General features: G+C 38.0%; 1 long non-coding RNA gene across 1 annotated transcript; it reads right to left on the minus strand.

Moving 5' to 3' along the window:
* Positions 1 to 2996: 2996 nt before the first annotated feature.
* On the minus strand, positions 2997 to 7693 carry LOC107784864 (uncharacterized). Its single transcript, XR_001647757.2, has 3 exons — positions 7568 to 7693; positions 6506 to 6754; positions 2997 to 6419 (listed from the first exon to the last, which is right to left on the minus strand). It is a non-coding gene; the product is annotated as an uncharacterized LOC107784864 (long non-coding RNA).
* Positions 7694 to 8333: the final 640 nt, after the last annotated feature.

The following is an 8333-nucleotide window of genomic DNA, read 5'->3' on the forward strand; positions in this document are numbered from 1 at the left end:
TAGGCATGTGCAAAGTATGTTATCATGGCTCTAATCAGTAATTTCATCATATAATAGCATTTATCAAGTTCATTAAGGGATTAAACCTCTATGAGGCCTCAAATATGGCTCAAATAGTTCACAACAATGTTATAAATATGAGAAACAACATAGCTTAAATCTTAAGAATCAATTTTAGGCTTATCATAGCCTAAGCACAACCCGAGCATGGATAAACACCCCCAATGCTAGAACATGGGCTCAAACCCCACACATGTGCGCACCCATAGCACGTAGCTATCACAAATAATTCTGGCAACTAGTGCCTCAACCACGTTTAGATAAAATACTTACCTCAAGCGAGCCAAACAATACTCTATAAGCTCCATCCCACATAATTCGACCTCCAAACAACTCAAAACTAGCCAAAAGTAATTCAAAAAAATCAAATAATGCCCAATGAAACAAACCTAGTCGATAAAGGTTGAATCTTATCAATTACTCAAAGTCAACAAAAAAGTCAAACCCAGGATCACACCTCGGAACCTGACAAAACTCATAAAATCCGACAACCCATTCAATTATGAGTCCAACCATACTAATTTCACTCAAATCCGACTCTGAATCGATGTTCAAAACTCAAAAATATACTTTAGAAAAGTTTAGACAAAACATTTTACTTTCTCTTTGAAATTCATAATCCAAATACAAAAATCGAAGATAGATTCATGAAATATAATCAAAACTGAGTAGAAAACACTTACCCCCAATCCATGCGGTGAAAATCGCCTCCAAAATCGCCCAAATCCGAGCTCTATAGCCTAATATATGATAAAATGAACTAACTCTTCGAATTAATAGAACGACCAGTGAATCCACTTTTGCGGCCATAAAGTCTCATTTGTGACTGCCGCTTCTGCGGTAAAATCTTGCACCTGCGAGTCACCCTCTCAGCCTAGAGTTCCGCACCTATGGAGATACACACACTCTTGCAGAGCCGCATCTGCGAAAATAACATCGCAAACGCGGAAGGCTTAATTCCCAACCGTCTTGCTTCTACGCCCTAAGGACTACATCTGCGAACACACAGATGCGGAAATAACACCGCACCTACGCTCGCAGCCAAGCTTCACCATACAACGCATCTACACCAAAAGTGGCCGCACCTGCGGCCAACCCACCGCAGGTGCAGTAACACCAGGGACCTGAATCTTCAGCAATGTAATAAATCCAAAACATGGTCCGCAACACATCCAAAATATGCCCGAGCCCCTCGGAACCCCGTCCGAACACACCAACAAGTTCTAAAACTTAACATAGACCTACTCGAGGCTTTAAGTCACACATAACAATATCAAAATCACGAATCTCACCTCAAATAAAACTTTATGAACTTTTGAACTTTCAACTTCCAAAACTCATATCGAATAATATCAAATCAACCCGGAATGACCTCAAATATTGCATGCAAGTCCCAAAATGACATAACGAATTTATTCTAATTCCCGAAACCACAATCCGAATCCGATATCATCAAAGTCAACTCTCTGTCAAACCTATAAACTTTTCAAACCTTCAAGTTTCCAACTTTCGCCAATTAACGCCAAAACCTTCAAGAAACATCCAAATGCAAAGTTGGGCATACACCCAAGTCCAAAATTACTACCCGGACCTAACAGAATCATCAAAACTCCAATCCGGGGTCAAATATACAAATGTCAAACTTTGTCAACTTTTTCAACTCAAAACTTCCTAATTGAGAATCATTCTTCCAAATCAATCCCGAATCACCTAAAAACCAAAACCGACAATTCACACAAGTCATAATACATCATATGAAGCTACTTAATTCTTCAATCAACTGAACGGAATGCAAATGCTCAAAACGACCAGTTGGGTCATTACAACAACCAACTTCATCTTATACCTCAGAAAAAAGATGGTAGCTACACCCATCAAAATGTGCACATTATTCCAATATTTTTTAAATTCAATAATATTAATGATGCCATAGAGCTAATCAAAGGATTTAGACTTTTCACCAAAGCTCCCAATTATAGCTTAATATAACAAATTTATTAAAATTATTAAGTTGAAGTTGGATATAGTCTCCCTGAGAAGTGTTGGTGAAAGAGCTTCAACTTTTTACAAGTTTCTTGTGCTGTACTTAGTTGCCCTTTAGTTTGAAAACAACGATAGTTGGTGTTAGTTGGACACTGTTACACACATTACTAATATTATCTTCTGTCACCTGTTGGTTCCCCAAGTACACACAAGTAAACGTGGCCCGTGATCGTCAAGTAATAAAGTAATTCAAAAGTTGAATATCGAACCTACAAAGACTTAGAATAATTGTTATCTAAGCTAGATAATTTTGATTAACTGTCCAATATAATCAAAAGTAGTGGTTTTTTTACAAGACCACTATTGCAAAAAAAAAAAAAAGACAAAACAAGTAATTAACTAACAAATAAGAGCGCAAGAATTTGTTGTTCAAGGGTTGTGGTACGTTTATCAATCCTATTGAGCTTGTAATTATACTTGTTAATCTGAACTATCTATGGTTTCTAGTTGACCAGATTGTTTATATAAATAGCATGTTCCCACAGTTCTATCCATCTATACATAACATTTCAATCTTATATTCCTATGGTATTGAATCTATCATATGAACGAATAAAATACGACATTCAACTAAGAAAAACTGTTAGGCATATTCTTATCCTAGCCGCGAAATCCGTCCCCAAGCTACGAGGTCAAAAACAAGCTCTCTCTAATTATACTCTAATCTAGACATGACTTTTTCAAGCATAGCATAGATAGTAAATATAACTTGACTGCTGGCCAAACAATTAAGCAATTATGCACATAATTAGAGAAATAACCAAAGATGATAACTCGTATTAACTAGGAATATAATCAACAAACTTTAATATTCATGTCAACCACAATTCTAGAAAATAGAGTAATTATCTACTTATCATTGTAGTAACAATCGCATAAGTATTTTGCATAAATAAATCATAAAGAAAAGATGAAGGAATGAAGAACTCGAAGATTTTCACCTTCAAAGTTTCTACACATGGTGTTCTTATCTTCAAATAACGTCCAACCCTCAAACAATAAGTTTAGAACCATTTTATATATGGTGGAGAGGTGTAGGACCGGAATAACCCTCTTCAAGTCAAAATATGAGAGTTCCCGCGGTTGAGCGCCACAGCTGGCGCGAGGCGCCAAGCTGGACACTGAAGAATTTTTGTTGCTGCCTTTGCCGTTTTGAGGTGCCCCAAGCGCCAACATAGATGCCCAAATTTCCTGCACTTTATGCTCTTTTGCCTTTGGCGTTTTGGGAGGGGCCTTGTCCCCTTCTGGACGCCAAACTCATACTTCCTCAGAATTCTTCCTTTTTGACTTCAAATCGCGTACATTCTTTCCAAATCACTTTCAATTGACTCTTACATATATAAACACTAAAATTAGGCTCGAGTCATCCCATAACACATTAAAATTAACAAGAATAGGGACAAAATATAAGGCACTTAGTATGCAAAAATATAGATATTTAGCTAAACATCACCACCTTAAACTTAAGATCGTGCTCCTCCTCGAGCAATCTAAGATCTTGCTAACTCAAAAGTACAACACAAGACATCATACTACGGAGGAGCACATAGTAAGTATACTATACCTATGATCACAGTTGATACAAATAATTAAACCATTGCATACACATTCATACACTTTTTAACATTCACATGCTAAAATATAAGTGAACAATTTAAAATACCCAAACAAGCTGCCCTTAACAACCCAACCTCAAAGACTGACTCGTCGCCAGTAAGCATTCTCGACTTGCACACTCATATTGACAAGATAAGTTTATTAACGTCACCTATCCGTCATTTAGTCATGTGCCCATACCATAGAATAAGAGAGTATATAGTCCACACATTCAAATTAAGTGTTCAAATATAATTCAAGAATGAAAATAAATCGCTCACTCTCACAAAGAAATTCATGTGCTTCACGAGGATTCTCACATAGGTGTGCCTGTATTGTATGTCTCTATTAATTTAAGCTCGTAAAATCTAGGATCAATTAGGTCTTTATGAATTGTAATGCAGGTTAAGAGGCCGGCAGGATGTATTTGGAATAGTGACTAACCCTTTTAAGCATTTTAATACGCTATACTTGACTTTCAAGTACATACTCTTCATGACCAACTCGAATGCGATGCTAGAAACCATATACAATTCAGCCTTTTTTCTTTAAGCACATATACATTCACTAGCCCGGATCAAGATAAATAGGAGGCGTATTTTTTATTTTTATTTTTTTGGTTTTTTTTTCTTCTTTTCTATTTGTATGTTCTTTGTTTTTCTCCTTTTTTTTTTCTTCACTCTCTATAAGATTGGTTTGCCCGACTAGTGATCTTTCAAAGCATATTTGCACCTTTTGGCCTTTCATGGTTTCACTTAAAATCTTCCCCCAACTCTCACCTTGCTCTTCTAGCGACTTAAGTGCTTTCAGAGGTAAAGGTTCAACAAGATCTAGTTAAGAATAAAATGGAATTCGGCTTGTAATGTCGGTGCCAAAGAAAATGTTTATAGGCTCAATTTGGTTAACATATGATAAATTTATTTATGGTGTCATAATAGCTCAATGTACACTCAATGAAATACCCATGTCATCTCCTAGACTCACAAAACGTAATTATTTTGCTTCGACTAACACATGGGGTAAGTTCTAGACTAAAACAGGATAGTGCAGAATAAAATTTAGACCTCACGTCCCACAATGCGCATGACCCATTCGAGACGGTACCATTTCAACTCTCAAGTTAAAGCAAGTAATTATATAGTCAAGAAATATTAAGAAATAAAGCACTAAATGAACAACGAGTCAAAAAACTGAGAGAAAGCGTCACAAACATGCTTTTCAATTTATATAAGGATCAATTTTCATCAAAACATATCGGAAAGGTAACTCACATGCTAAGGCCTAACTATGCTAGCATCAAACAGGTCAAAAGGTACCTAGGAGCAATCAAGTCTTCTTCCTTTTATTTCCTAAAAATAAAAATATTCGGTTCAAGATACATCCCTTAAAAAAGAACATGTGCCCAAAGAAAACCCAAAGGGGGTTATTACATACTACCACTAACTAAAAATAAAAATATAATTTTGAGTTTTTTATGGACCTTAATCCCACAAGAAAGTTGTCCAAGAGATCTATCGTCGGAAAAAGTCCACATTTTTGTAATGGGTTTTTGATTTTTTTTTGTCTTATTTCCCTCTTTTTCTTCTTCAAATTTTTTCTCATTAAGCTACTAAAACTCTATGACAAGTCTATACTAGTATACTATTAATTATCAAAGCAAGATAACGTCAAAACCTAGCTACATAATCATAAACAAGAAGCTAATGTTGATACTACTATACTATTATTACTATCCGACGAGAGTCCGCCACCACACACTTAAAAGATGTAGTATCCTTGATGCACATATAAGAAATCAAACAAGAGAGTGGAAAGAAGGAGCTCCCTACTACTTTGACCCATTAGAGCTGTAGTTCGAGCCATCCTCATCTGACTCCTCATCAATAAGTCCCCGAATCTGATCCGATCAAGTTGTACTGACGTCCTCAGTAACGCCCTCAATAGCCAATGGTCCATCGAACTCCTCACCAACTTCGTCCCTTCCAGGGGAAGGTGGATCAGTGTTCCGGTCCTCAGAAGAATATAGCGGACTACCAGGTGGCAATACCCCGGTGTAGTTTCAATTTTTCTTCCTCTGTAACTCCCACCTTTTCCAAAATCAAGCTCATTATACAATACCGATGGCGATTCAAATTGTTATCCCGGGATTGCTCAACTTTGGACCATGCTACGGCTACAATGCCGAAATATCTAGCAACTCTTTCGGTGCAGGCACAACCTCATCAACCCCATCATAAATAGGAACCTCCCTCCATAGCATATACTTTGTCAACAGGTTCCATAGAAGAACCTCCCCGAATCTCTCTGGAATATTATGTGGTTTATCGCATCGAGTATCAACTGAATAATGTTGACAGGTCCCCCCTCAACAGGAAATAAATCAAACAAACCTTGCTCTCGTGCGAAGTGTGCTCACTAGGCAAAATGCGAGCCTGAACAAAATTCTGCCAAACCTTAGCTGTTCTTTTAAATTCAGTCTTGTACATCTCCAAGTAGTTGTCTTTGCAAAGTGAACGAGTCCACTTTGCTGCCGAGTCCACCCCACAATGTATGATGGATGGCTTTGTAATCGAGATTGGGAACGAACCTGTAAAATATTTTGGGTTGTGGTTTATGACCCCCAAATAGTTGCATAAGGCTTCTTCTTGCAAATTCACCCATGTGCGTCCAGTTGGCATATAATTCCTTCACTATGCTCAGATTCGCAGGCCTGGGAGACCCTAGAAAATGATCCAGCTTTAACTCCTTTATTTGATACGAAAATAACGAGGAAAATCTTCTCTAAGGCTAGGACATTGATACCCACCTCGTAAATATGCCGCTCATATGGCACAAAGGAGTGGTACCATTTCTTAGCATCATCACTTTCAGATTGAAGCGCTGGACGAAGCACCCGAGGTTGCCTGTTAGAAGTCTCAGCCACTTGCTTGCCTTTTCCTATTTTGCTTGACGCAACTTCACTTTGCTTACATTTCCTTATGGGCGGAGCTGTAGTGGAAGGCTTTGTAGTTGCCTTTGGTTTGCTTTGCTGTTTGCAAGCCATTTGCACCTAATCCTGCAAACAAGTACATGCCTCATCTTAGAACGCTTAAAAGAACACAGAAATTCAAGAAATTAGGGTCTGCACAAACTCACACTTAAGACTGAGGCAGATGAGTAGTTTAAGCAAGAATGGACTAGCACACATTTTTATTCATAACAAATTCAATTCCAAGTGCGTAGGGTACTCAAGACTTCCACTTATCAACCAACAAGATATGTATGTAGCAGACAACATTGTAACATGCTAAACGATGTACTTGATCATCACACGAACCATAAATATTTGATCATAACATGCTTGACCCTCTGCCCACTACTAAACTACCAATATACACTAAGATTTGTCTAAAAGGCAAAAAGAACACAAAAGAAACTATACAATACAATTGCAAATAGTCTTTGCACACGACAGGCCCATAATAGCCGTGCGACATCGCTTAAAGCATGACACTTGTAGGATTTGGGCAACACAACCATGGTGCATTGCCCATAATCACTTCCTTGCACCCCATATTTATCTCTAATCATCGTGTATCAATATTCTCGTCTAGTTAGAATCAAACAATGGGGAAAGAATTTCACCCTCCAAAATTGACGAGGTGGATGGAATTATAATTTTCCACCTCGTATTCACTTATCATAAAAGAATTTCACCCCAATTGTCGCAAATCTTTTGCACATAAACTAACCTCCAACATTTACTCTACAAGAAAATGGGGGAAGAGAATTGGGTAGAGTTTGGGTGTTATGGGAGAGTAGAAGGGAAAGGGGAAGGGGAGCTAATTAGAGAAAAGAAAAAAAGAGAAAGAGAAAAGCAGAAACTTACCTGTGTGATGGCAAGAGAGAGAGAGAGTTGGGCGAGAGGGAGAATAATAGGGAGTGACCGATGAGGGGAAGGGATTCTAGGTGTTTTAATTTTGGATAGTTTTGTTTTTGATTTTTTTTTTTGGGGGGGGGAGGGGGGAGGTTTGTTATAATTTGGAAGATTGGGTTGGGGGATAGGGCTAAACGGGTAGATGGGTGGGTCGGATCGATAGTGAGTTAAAATGACTTACTTGAGCCAGATGACCTTCAGTTCCAGAGAGGCACCTTGCATTCTTTTCTCCGCTACTCTTGGAATTTTGCTACGCCTCGCGCCCAACTGGGCACTAACTTCTACTGCCTTTTTTATATTTAACGTGATGGCATTGTTCCCGAGACTTTATACACTCGTTGAAATGCCTATGCCACCACCTACCTGCAATTATACAAAAACAAACAACGACAAAACTGTCAACAACACTACTCTAACTAAAAAAACTAATAATCTACAAAAAGCAATAAAAATTAGATTTTTTTCCGACAAACGCATGATTTAATGTCGCGGCATGATGCGGTCTCTCGCCTAGTCATTGGCGAGTATAACCTTCAACTTTGGACAATAGAAGTCACCTCCATAATAATGTTTTACTCTTGTCCGTTCTTGAAGAACGTTCTTTAGCCATGTAGGACTCGTAACTCAATTGCACCATATGGCGTAACTCTCACTACCTCAAACAGACCGCACCACCTCAATTTAAGCTTTTCCTAAAAGAGTCTTAACCTCAAGTTAG

This window comes from Nicotiana tabacum, chromosome 4 (assembly GCF_000715075.1).
Source record: "Nicotiana tabacum cultivar K326 chromosome 4, ASM71507v2, whole genome shotgun sequence".
NCBI lineage: Eukaryota > Viridiplantae > Streptophyta > Magnoliopsida > Solanales > Solanaceae > Nicotiana > Nicotiana tabacum.